Source organism: Macrobrachium nipponense, chromosome 15 (genome assembly GCF_015104395.2).
Source record: "Macrobrachium nipponense isolate FS-2020 chromosome 15, ASM1510439v2, whole genome shotgun sequence".
NCBI lineage: Eukaryota > Metazoa > Arthropoda > Malacostraca > Decapoda > Palaemonidae > Macrobrachium > Macrobrachium nipponense.
Window position 1 is genome coordinate 84,064,577 of NC_087208.1, and position 12,958 is coordinate 84,077,534.

Consider the following 12,958-nt stretch of genomic DNA (forward strand, 5'->3'; position numbering starts at 1 on the left):
CGTTTTTTAGGTATAAATACGAACTCGGGGTCGGAAGCATGGCAGCATGGTTCTGCCTCGTGGTGGGTTCGTTCTTGGTCTCCCATACCTAGAACATCCCCTTACCTATGTACGCTCTATATTATTTATCCGCTTTACTTAGGGTACTGTCTACTCAGGTTTGTCATGCATGCATGTCTTTTACCTTATGTAGGCTTCTTCTATCCAGACCCTAGTCCCGGCTCTTAGTATCGGCCTCTGACTAGCTTTTGAGTGGTAGACTTGCCTTCGGTTAGTCGTACACTCCTGGATTTTTTCTAACCTACTATATTGCCTTCTTTCTTTTATTTTATTTAATTATATTATGTATTTTGTTATAGTTAGGTTAGTTAGGCGTCTGGCTTAGCCTAGGTCCTGGCTCATTGAGCCTATACTACCGCTCATCAGTTCGGTTGCTCCCCTATAGCCTTCTCTCTGATCAGTGGTTTTGGCCCAGTGGGCCTATATGCTACCGCTTTTGGCCAGTTCAGTTGCTTCCCGATAGCATCTCTCTGATCAGTTGGTTTGTCCTAGGCTTAGTTGTCTTGTTTTGGTCTTACCGCCTCGTGGTCACTACGTGATCACGAGACAGCCAGACGCCTGCCCAGTCACCTTCCCCCCTTCCCGCTCTTCCATAGAGTCGGGGGTGGGGGAGGGTGGGTCGGTCCTGCCCATGCTCGCTCCACATACCCGAGCCTGCCTCCCTCTCTTCCCCCAGGCGGAGGGGCTAGGGAGTCGGACAGACCGCCCAGACTGGGACTCGACCTCTCCGCTTCTCGGTCCGGCCGGGTGGTAACTGGTGGGGGGTACTGGCCTTTCCCCCCTCCGTTGCTAACCTTGTCGCTCCGTGCTAGCTCGAGCCTGTATGTCTTCTCGCTCTTTCCCAACTTACTAGGGCTCCTTTCTTGACCGGAGTCCTGGTATCCAGCGGAAACGAATGTTTAGTCCACCCAGTAGAGTTGGACCGGAACATACAGTGGGTCCCTGCTAACCTTACCGTATTGCTGAGTTACTACACTCCGCTACGCACTGGACTTGGTCCGGTTTCGTTTGAGTTTTAGGTTTAAAATGTTATTAGATTAACTATAAGTTTTATCTTAAGTACCTTAAACCATCCTCCCCTCCCCTTACATGTCTTACGGATCTCTCCGGATTATAGCCTATTCAGGCGATTCAGGGAGGGGTGAGGGGTTATGCCCAAATTTTTTCCGAGCTCCGGCATGCAACGGAGTTCTTCTGTCCTTTAGCCTGTAAGTGATATTCTTTAAGATACTCATGTGTCTTCCCACTTACAAGGCCACCAACTGTGAGCATCCGGGATGCGCCGCCACACTTCAGGACCCATGTGGACACGAGTTTGCCGGTCCCATGCTCCATGCGCGACTCCGCACGGGGACATCCAGGTCTGGTACCATGAGACGTGTACCATATGTTAATCTTGGTGAGCCAGCTTTTAGACGGGGTAAGTATTCCATCTCCGGTAGCTGCTCCGCTTCTGTTTTAGTGCTTAAGTTTCATCATTCACTTTAACTTAAGGCATCTAAGTTTCAGAACTTAAGTTATACTTTTAAAGTTTTTATGTTTAAGTGATTCTTAATCTAATCTACGCCCCTCTCTTCCAGGCGCCGGCAGTGAGGGATACCGCACTGGCAACCCTGCGGGCCTGGGTCGGCGGTTTTGGGAAGAACGCCGCCAAGGGTATGCCCTACATCCTAGAGAAACGGTTGGCGGTATTAATCTTCCCCGGAGGCAAGGCGACAGGATACGTCGACCCAGTAGAGGCGGCCCCGACTATCGCCTTCATCCAACAACAGCTGGCTGCCTCATTAACTGACCAAGACCAGGATATCTCCACGGATGTCGCGACTTTAGATATTAATGTGGAACCTATGTAGGTGTAGACGACCTGTTGGTCGAGGTTAGGTAAGGTGGACACCCAAGGGTCACCCTTGGGCGTAACTGTTTCTTCTACTCCAGCAACCTCTCCATCCTTCCAAGGCTTTACAGGTGATGAATTGTATACTCCTCCTGACGCTTCTCGGTTAGACCTAAGGTCAAGGGTCAAGCAGTGAAATCCTTGACAAAGACGTCGTCGTCGTCTAAGAAGACGGCTTCGGCTTCATCCTCCTCGCGTAAGTCTCCGGCTGGGAATCCCGGAGCAGACAGGTCTAAAGCTTCTAGCTCCGGCTCTAAGTCCTCGAGGAGTAAATCCTCCTAGAGAGAGATCTCGCACTCCGGCAGAGTCCCACCGTTTCCGCTACCCTTGGTTCCGATTCAGAGCCACCCCTCCACCTCCGCAGCAGCTCCGGCTTTGGACTCCAATGCTGGCCTGTTGCAACAGGTGGGCGACCTGGTTGGGTCCCTAAAGAGTAGCATGGAACAAATGATCTCTCGGTTGTCGGATAGGATTACTTCCCAAGACTCCATTATAGCCGGACTGAGAGAAGCTCCTCTAGCCTCTCCTCCACTTTCCAATACAAGTGGAACTCAGCTTCCTCCGTATGATTCGCTACCTCCGTTCTCAATGAACAACCCATGGAGAGTAGCGTCATACGCCCCCTTCCAAGACGGTCTCATTTCTATACCGGAATTTGGAACTCGAAGGATAGAGGACTTCGAGTTCTACCCGGAAGACCTCCAGCCTCCGTTCATAGGCTACGCAAGGCTCACAGCTTCAGCCATGGTTCGGGATGATAGGGTACCAAAGGAGACAGTCCTCTATTCACGAGACCAGGCTCAGAGAGAATGGCTCAAGTGTTTAGGGACATGGATTGTTCTAATACCAAGATACAACCTTTTAAGAGTCCCTTTACCATTTTCACAATGGATGAGAGTACCCGCTCCCGTTCCTGACAAAGATCGCGAGGTCTACCATTCCCAGCGGGCCCAGAAGGGGGAACCCATACCTCAATTAAAGGAAGCAGATCCACATCTCCGTTACTCCCCTCAGCGGAGAATTGTGGGAAGACTTGCCGAACACCTTCTCAACTGGCTTAACTCAAACCGGACTGTGCTATGGAGCAGTTTGGTGAAAAGCTACCCAAGGCTCCCAGATAGCCTTATTCAGGCTGAGTTTGACAGCGAAATTGCGATTAGCCAGATCAATTAACTCTATGGCTATGACCGAGGTAGCAACCTAGCCTATGGCTCAGAACCGCTTTTTAAGCTCATGACCCAAATCCCTGACTCAAACGTACAGTCATGATATGTTTGAGTTTGCCACTGCTAGAACGAATTGTAGGAAGCATGTCCTACAAGAGGCAACCATTCGGCATGAGCCGAATAGGTTACTTCGTCTAACATGGGGAGCAGATCTCTTCCCAGAAGTTATGGTGAAAGAAGTCCAGGCAGAGGCTACGAGGCTGAACCAGAGCCTTAAGGACCGTTGGGGCCTTACGGCTAAGAGGAGGCAAGACCTAACAGCTAAAGGTAAGGGACAGAGGAAACCCAGGCGTTTTCCAAACCTTACCAGAAAAAGCAGCCACGCTTTCCTCAGCAAGTTTTCCAGCGGTGCCCTTAGTTGCAAACAGGCCCAACCTTAGCCACTTCTAAAGCTCAATCACAGCCAATTTATGTGATATCCCCTCAGCCTCAGCCCTCCACCTCTTACGCCATCTCTCCAGCTTACAATCAAGCCTTCGAGAGTCAAGCTTTACAGAAGTATGACCGATGGGGTAAGGGAGGCAGAGGTAAGCGTTCTTTCGTGGGAGAGGATCGGGAGGCCCCTTTAATAGGGGAAAGCACTTCAGAGGAGGCCGAGGCGGTTACCAGAACCAATGAAGAACTTCAGGTAGGAGGGAGGCTGTTTCACTTTCGCCACCGGTGGAACTTCAGCAAATGGGCTCAGAGCATAGTATCAAAAGGCCTGGGTTGGAGCTGGTTGACGAACCCACCTCCATCCAGACCTTTCCGTCAACTTCCTTCCAAGGAATTGACAGAGTACGCGGAGGACCTCCTTCAGAAAGGAGCTATAGCGAGAGTCAAGAGATTAAAATTTCAAGGTCGCTTGTTCAGCGTGCCAAAGAAAGGCTCACAAAAAAGAAGAGTAATCTTAGACTTGTCCCGCTTAAACTTAGCCATCCGCTGCGACAAGTTCAAGATGCTCACGATCTCGCAGGTGCGGACCTTACTTCCCCGTGGGCGTCACCACCTCTATCGATCTTACAGACGCCTACTATCATATCCCTATTTGCAAGACACTTCCGTCCGTATCTGGGTTTCAAGATAGGAGACCAGACATTCTCCTTCAAGGTAGTTCCCTTCGGACTCAACGTGGCACCCAGGGTGTTCACGAAGCTAGCGGAAGTGGTAGTGCAACAACTCAGGTCACAAGGGATTATGGTAGTAGCGTATCTCGACGATTGGTTGATCTGGGCTTCAACAGTCGAGGAATGCAACAGAGCTACACTGAAAGTTATTCAGTTCCTGGAATATCTAGGCTTCAAGATAAACAGGACCAAGTCAAGACTCACTCCAGAGTCAAACTTTCAGTGGCTGGGCATTCAATGGAATCTATCCTCCCATACTCTGTCGATTCCATCAGCCAAAAGGAAAGAAATAGCGAAGTCAGTCAAGCAATTTCTAAGTCACAAACTGGCGTCAAGGAGGATTCAGGAAAGGATCCTGTTCTCTCCAGTTGCATCAGTGACAAACGTCTAATGAAAGCCAAACTGAAAGACCTAACCAGAATCTGGCGCTCACGAGCAAATGTCAGGTCCAGGGACAAACTATCCTCAGTCCCTCTGATTCTAAAGAATCGACTTCGGCCGTGGGCGAAAGTCAAGAATTTGTCAGTGTCAGTACCTCTTCAGTTCCTCCACCAGGGATCACCATCCACACAGACGCGTCCTTAAGCGGTTGGGGAGGGTATTCCCAGGTCAAAAAGGTTCAAGGAACTTGGTCACCTCAGTTTCCGTCAGTTCCATATAAACGTACTGGAGGCAATGGCAGTGTTCTTGACTCTAAAAAGGTTGCGCCCACCAAAGTACTCCCACATAAAGCTAGTCCTGGACAGCGCAGTGGTAGTACATTGTATAAACAGAGGAGGCTCCAAGTCACGTCATCTAAATCATGTCATGGTAGCCATCTCTCCTGGCAGACAAGTTCAGTTGGCATCTCTCCTCCCACATAGCTGGAGTGAGAAACGTCATAGCAGACGCGCTATCCCGATCAGTGCCCCTAGAGTCGGAATGGTCACTGGACAACAGTTCGTTCCAATGGATCCTTCAAAGAGTTCCAGGGCTACAGGTGGATCTCTTCGCATCTCAAGCGAACCACAAACTACCGTGTTATGTAGCCCCCAACCTGGACCCTCTGGCCTATGCCACGGACGCCCTGGCTCTAGACTGGAACAACTGGAAGAAGATTTATGTCTTCCCTCCAGTGAATCTTCTCATGAAAGTTTTAAACAAACTCAGGACATTCAAGGGTCAAGTGGCTCTAGTAGCCCCAGACTGGCCGAAGAGCAATTGGTATCCCCTAATTCTGGAACTGGGCCTTCGCCCTCTTCGGATCCCCAATCCCAGGCTCCCAGTCAGTACAAACGAAGACTGTGTTCGCTTCCTCAGGGATTCTCAAAACCCAACCCTAACTTTATGGATTTCATGAAGTTTGCGGCAAAAAGAGATGCGAATATTGACCCTCAGAATATTCTCTTCTTGGAATCCGATAAAAGGGATTCAACTTTGAGACAGTATGATGCTGCTGTCAAAAAGTTAGCAATCTTCCTGAGAGAATCAGATATTAGAATCATGACAGTTAATTCAGCTATATCCTTTTTCAGATCCCTATTTGAAAAAGGTTTAGCAGCTAGCACGATACGACAAACAAGTCAGCCTTGAAAAAGATATTTCAATTTGGGTTCAACATAGATTTGACGGATTCCTACTTCTCGTCTATTCCTAAGGCATGTGCTAGACTTCGACCTTCTGTAAGGCCTACGTCAGTTTCATGGTTCTTAAACGATGTTCTAAAACTGGCTTCAGAAACCGATAATGACACATGCTCGTTTATAATGCTCTTAAGAAAAACCCTATTTTTATTAAGCTTAGCTTCGGGAGCAAGAATTTCAGAACTGTCGGCTCTATCCAGAGATCCGGATCATATTCAATTCCTTCCCACAGGGGAAGTCCTACTTTCTCCGGAACGTAGCTTTTTTAGCAAAGAATAAGACCCTTTGATGAGGTGGGAACCTTGGAAGGTACTACCCCTTCCACAAGACGTATCTCTTTGCCCAGTTTCAACCTTACGAGCCTTTCTGTCCAGGACCTCCTCATCCTCATCGGGTCCCCTCTTTAGGAGGGAAAAAGGTGGAACTTTATCCATTAAAGGCATTAGGCAACAAATCCTGTACTTTATTAAGCAAGCCAATCCTGACTCTTTCCCGAAAGCACATGATGTCAGGGCAGTAGCCACCTCAATTAATTATTTCCAACATATGAACTTCGATGAGTTGAAAAAGTATACCGGATGGAAATCGCCGACAGTGTTCAAACGTCATTACCTTAAGTCCTTGGAAGCTCTGAAATTTTCAGCAGTAGCAGCGGGTAACATAGTTTCCCCTGACTCTAGCTAATCTGTAGTAGAAGATTCAGTCCTCCTTTCCTACTGCTCACCAACAGTTCGTCTATTCCTGCCTTGTTCATTTACATTCACGTTGTGTCTTAGCTGCTTTTATGATGTTGTAGTGGGTGCCCCTTATTTTTTTGCTAGGGACACTCACAGATGATTATAGATATTGATCTCATAGATGTTATCCCCTTATTTTTATGCTAGGGGATACATCCTATTTATAATGGTTACGGGTTTTGTATATTAAGTCATATACATTCCTTTATATATTATCATTGTTGATTGGTTTGTTCATTTGATTTTATTAATTGCTATAATATTTTTGATACATGCCTTTACACAGTTACCATTTTGATACATGTAAGCCATTTTACCTCGTATATATCTAAATTACTTATGTTAAGCAACATGATTAGAATTAAGTGTAATTTAAGCATATTTCTATTTTTATATCACTGTGTATATGTATCTTTTTAGCAATTATATTCTTTTATATTTATTTTATCTTTTATTTGAGACCTATTCTGATTTATTTTATTACTTTTGTTTACAATCTTGTGCTATTTCTCTGGTACGATTTCGCGCAGCGACACGAGCTGAGCCCAGAAAAGGGATTTTGACGTAAGGAAAAATCTATTTCTGGGCGATTGGCTCGTGTCGCCAGCGAAATCCCACCCTACCATCCCTTCGCCCAAGATTGTCTGCTAACTTCAGGATGGCCACCAGAGGCGCAGCAGTCGGCAGCATGATGGAGTAGTAGTAGTACGAGCTGCTCACTCTGTGGGTCGGCTCCCCTCATGGAGGGTTTTTGTAGTGGGAGATTTCTATTGGCATTTGGCTCGTGGTAGTGGTCTCACTCGCCTAGTGTTCATACGACACCCTCTTGGAGGGTGAGCGAGTCAGTTATACTGACCTTTTTCTTTATTTTATTTATTCTCTGTATGTGTTAGTACATTTACCCTAGAAATAATAGATTAAAGGATATTTCGCTGGCGACAACGAGCCAATCGCCCAGAAATAGATTTTTCCTTACGTCAAAATCCCTTTTTTAGGGTTTTTTGCAGTCGGATCAAGTAATTGCTTACAAATCTTTTACTTGATAATCCAGAAATCAAGCAACTACCACATCCCATATATGGAGTATGTTCCCTTCCTCTGCTCCTATTGGACCAGAAAGATGTTTTCCTGGGTTGAGCAAACCTACCAGTCGGTTCAAAAATTTCTGTGATTTTCCTCGCACTAATGGGTAAGTCTCTTATGTAAAGAACCAAGGTTTGTATTTGTGTAGGAACAAATTGCAAATTTTAAAATTTTGTATTTTACCCTCACATACAATCAAGAAGTTTGTTACATGGAGAGCCAAGCTCAGCCACCTCTCATCTTGCACCTGGACCAAAATGCAAAGTGGACTGTAGACCAACAGGTGAGTGGGGCTTCCCCCTGTCATTAGTTAAGTCAGTAAGCCTTATTAGCTGTTCTAGCTCGCATTCACAAACTAAATCCCATTGTAAAGAACTTCAGGTTTGTATGCTAGGAAAAATACAAATTGCTTGTAAAATTGGCTATATCAGGTATATTTGCCCATTGTAAGTTACTGGAATACTCCAAGAATGTTTGAGATTATAGCACATAGATACCGACTGCCATGTTTTGGTTGTGATTTTTATAGCCTTTTTAAGATTTCATCAACTTTTGTGACTTTTGATTTCTGTATAAGTTTTTAGTGTGACTTTTGAGAATTTGTGTTTGTTCCGGTACGTATACAAACCCTCGGTCCTTTAATTAAACAATAGGTATGGTACTTAGCGGTAGCTGAACCAGTCGTAAGCTTCGAACAAGGGAGTTCGGTAGTTAACTGCTTGTCCCGCAGAGGAGTCACTTTGCTTTCGGCCGCCGACGGAGACAGATGTGTTGTTCGCCTCTCTGCCTGCTATCGTTGTATGCTTTGTGTGCTTCAAGATTTTCTTTTGGCTTTCTCTATTACTGTGTGATTGTGCAAAAGGATACGTAAGTACGTGTGTTTTTTTGTATTATTCACTCAGTTATTGAACTTCGAAATGGAATCCCGAGAACTGGAGAGACCCCCGCGCCTCCCCATCAGCCGCAGATTGTGCCCTGGTGTGGAGGGCCATAAGTGTGGGGCCTTTCGGTCCTCTGTTGAGGTTGATCCTCATGAGTTTTGTACTCGGTGTAGAGGGCGAGATTGCTCTCGCACCAAGTCATGTGATGTGTGTGTTTCTTGGTCGGAGAAGCAGTGGGAGCGCTACGGGGGGAGGAAGAAGCCACGTAAGCTGGCCAGGGAGTCATCGAAGGATTCTCCGGTTGCTTCCCTGGTTACGGACACATCTTCCTCTTTTCTCCCTCCATCTCAGCTCCCTCGCATGGCTCCGTTCCCTTCGGGGGAGGTGTCTTGTTCCTTCTCTTCGCTCGATCAGTCGAGGTACCCCGGCATTCAACTTTATTCGGGGTCTTCCGTTCGCTCGGGTGGGATCTGTCCCCCGCCCCCCCTGGGCGATGGGTAACCCCCCCCCCCCCCCCTAACCCTGACTGTTCCCTTCTTCAGGTTTGCTTGCCACAGGTGACGATCTCGACCGGGCCTGGTATTCGCCTGGGCTCCAGGGGTCACTGACGATTCAGGGGCTGCTGAGAAACCTGGCAAGGGGGTCTACGCCGGTCACCCACGGCTCGACCACTACAACTACAGTATCCATGCCTGGCTACGCTGTCACCGCCGCACCTGGTGTTAACACACAAGCAAGTAAGCCACGGTGACCCCGACAGCTGCTGTGCAGATGCCGCTGACGGAGGTGAGGATGCCTGCTGTGACACCGCTACCTGGTTTTGCCGCTCTCACCTCAGCCCCTGACTTCCGGTGTCCTAAGAGCTCTCCACTAGACCTGCCACCTGTGCATAGGATGCCGCTGGTTCCTGCCCGGCCTCCTGTTCTTGTCCATGCTCCCGCTCCAGTACCAGTACCAGTTCCTGCTTGTGGTGTTGCTGCTCCCACCCCAGGTCCTTCCGGACAGGTGCGGTCGGGCCCTGTTGCTTTGGCAACTGCCCGGCTCCGTCCTGGATGGAAGACCTGACGGTGGTCCTGAAGAAGCTGACGAAGAAGAAGAAGAGGAAGAGGAGGAAGGTGTCGTCGTCGTCTTCATTGTCTTCTTCGTCGTCTGCCGCCGCTTCCCCTTCGACTTCTAAGGCCCCACAGCCTAAGAAGAAGAAGGTCGTCTCCTCCCCCCCTAAGAAGGCTCCCTCTGAGACTTCTAAGGGTCCTTCCCACTCTGGTGGGAAGATTGGGTCTTCCGCTGGTCCTCCTGTTCCTTCGGGAACGGGGCCTGTCTCTCCTTCTGCAAGGAAGAAGACGGGAACCGGAGGAGCACCGGCTAACACCGGTACCTCCTCGCCTGGCGCCAGAAGCTCTGCCTCGGCGCCAGGTACCATCTCGGCCTCTCGTTCGCGAGAGGTACCAAGTGTACGGTCACCCACTGGTGACCGTACAGCCAAGACCCAGGCAACCGAGTCTGCTCGGCACCAGGATCCAGGCACGGAGCGGAAGACTGGTGGGAGTCATCCAGGTGACTCCCGCCAGGTCAGTGATCGCTCTCGTAGCGAGCCGCAGGTACCCAGGTTGATGCAACAGTCCCAGACCGTCCGCGGGCTGAGGCAAGGAAGGGGACTCTGCCGGTCCCCTGACCGCTGCTCCCACCGGGACCGGGCGGAGAGGTGGACTACCAGCAGCTCTTCTGACGCTTGGGACCTCGCCGCTGTTCTCAGTCCAGCCCGCTCGACTAGGCCTGTAGCTCGATGCGCCCCCTCAGCACACTGGTTCTGCCGGTGGGCACGGGGGGAGCGTCAGGTCTTCCTCTCCTATCCCTTCAACTTCCTCGGGTTACACCGGGAAGAGTGAGGCAATTAGGAGGGACCCTCTCGATCCCCCCACAACGCCCTACGAACCTGGCACGGTCCTCGCAAGTGGCAGGAGGAGACCATGAGGGGTCTTTGGTGGTTCTTCCGTGGAAGGAGGAGGTTCTCGGGAGGTGTTCTCGCTGGACGGGCTTGACGGCCCATCTCCGCAGGATGCAGTCACTCCCGAGATCCAGAGGTCGTTTTCAAAGGTTATTGGGCTGATTCGTCAGCACAACGACCTCGGGGAAGGATCACCGCTCCCACTGTCCGAGCCCACGTTGGGTTTGGGGTCATTCTGGGGTCCCAAAAAGGGACTCAGGACGACGGTGGGCCTGCCGCGATCAGTCTTGGCTGACAGTGTACTGAGCCAGGTGGACGCTCTTGTCTCCGGACAGAAGGGTTCGCTTCAGTCCAGTAGGTCATCCAAGCTCCTTCCCCCGCCTCTACCACGACAGAGGAGATTCTACTTGCCTCAGAAGATCCTCTGCTGCCCAAACAGGTTAACCCAGAGCTGGCTAGGCTAATTCGGGGGGTGTCCCTGCAGCAGCAGCTCCTGTCAGAGGACCAGAGTGTCAGAGAACCTCTGGTTCTCGCAGCAGGAGGCACTTGCCTTGGAATCTACTGCTATGGCAGCATTCCAAGCAGTCTCCTGGCTCAACCTGTGGTCCCTCACAGTGTCGAAAACCGCGGCCTCCTTGGGGAACATCACTCCTGAAGGGGACCCAGCTTTTGTGAGACTGTGCCAGTCTGAAGGCAGGGCCATCTCCTACTGGCCCACCAGACGGCTAACCTGTGGGCCAACCTGGTTCTTCGGCGTAGGGACGCTGTCCTCACCCGAGTGACCAGGGCGGCTGGGCGAGAGGCCTGGGGGGGGGGGCTTTTGGGTCTTCGCAACGGACCGGTGCGGAGTTCCTCCTCTCTTCCCCAGAGAGATGGTGGACGCTGCGGTGGAACAACGGCGCACTGATGACAGTGACCGTCTGGTCCACCAGGCAGTCTCGAAGGTGGCTGGGCAACCTCGAGCGACTGCGGCTAAGCCAAAGAGTTTAGCTAGCGCTTCCTCTGCGGCCAAGACGATTGCTTCGTCGAAGCCCAGAGGGAAGACTCTGCCTTCGACTTCTTTTGGGTAAGGAGCGGACGGTAACCAGCCGTCCTCCCAGTCCTCCTCTCAAGGAGGATCTGGGAAGAAGAAGCCGAAGAGAGGCGGAAAACGCTAGGGACGGCGTTCCCCCTCACCTGCTGCCGGGAAGGGGGGGGGGGGAGGGGGGGGGGGGGGGTGCCTGGCGAGCCATTGGGCAACATGGCAGCGCTACGGAGCAGAGACCTGGATAGTGAACGTTGTTCGGGAGGGATATTTACTACCCTTCGAGTCTCGGCCACCCCTCACCTCCAACCCGGTCCATCTTCAGACGTACGTTCCTGGTTCGACCAAGGACGTAGCGCTTCGGCAGGAAGTAGAAGCCATGCTGAGCAAACATGCTGTGGAGATCGTATGGGATCAGTCGCTGGGCTTCTACAGTCGACTTTTCTTGGTGGAGAAGTCCTCGGGCTGGCGCACCCGGTGATAGATCTCTCTCCCTTGAACTGATTCGTTCGCCAGACTTGGTTCAGCGATGGAAAATCGGCACGATCAGTGCTTCAACGTCCCATCAGGGAGAACGACTTCATGCTTTCTGTGGATTCTGAAAGGACTCGTATTTTCCAGATACCCATCCATCAATCCTCCAGGAAGTACCTTTGCTTCATCCTCGACGGGACGGTGTACCAATTCAGGGCACTTTGTTTCGGTCTCTCAACCGCCCCTCAGGTGTTCACGCGAATGTTCATGCTGGTGTCGACTTGGGCCCATTCGGTAGGGATACGTCTTCTGAGGTATCTCGACGATTGGCTAGTCCTGGCGAGCTCCCGCTCACAGTTGCCACGATCTGGGGATTGTAGTGAATTACGAGAAGCCGGATCTCGAGGCCCAAGCAGAGGATGAAGTACCTGGGCATGCTGATCGATACGGTAGCAGGGCGAGTCTTCCCCGCAGATTCGCGGATCAGCAGGTTCAGGGAGGCAGCAAGACAGTTCCTGTCTCGACAGGAGCAGCCAGCTCAGCAGTGGCAGGTCGTGATCGGTCACCTGTCGTCTGAGAAGTTAGTTCCTCACGGACGTCTTCACCTGCGGTCTCTTCAGTGGAGGCTAAAGGAGTGTTGGTCACAGGCAAGAGACCCGCCTTCCTTCCCCGTCCCTCACGGAGGAGGTTAGGCAGGACCTAGCCTGGTGGCTGGACGACGGGAACCTCGTAAGAGGAGTGCTTCTTCGCAACACACCAAAACACACACACCCCCGAGATGTTGCTGTTCTCAGATGCATCGACCGAGGGATGGGGCGCACACCTGGAGGAGTTGCTGGCTGCGGGTGTGGGATCATCACGACAAGCACCTTCACATCAACGTCCTGGAGCTCAAGGCAGCGTTCT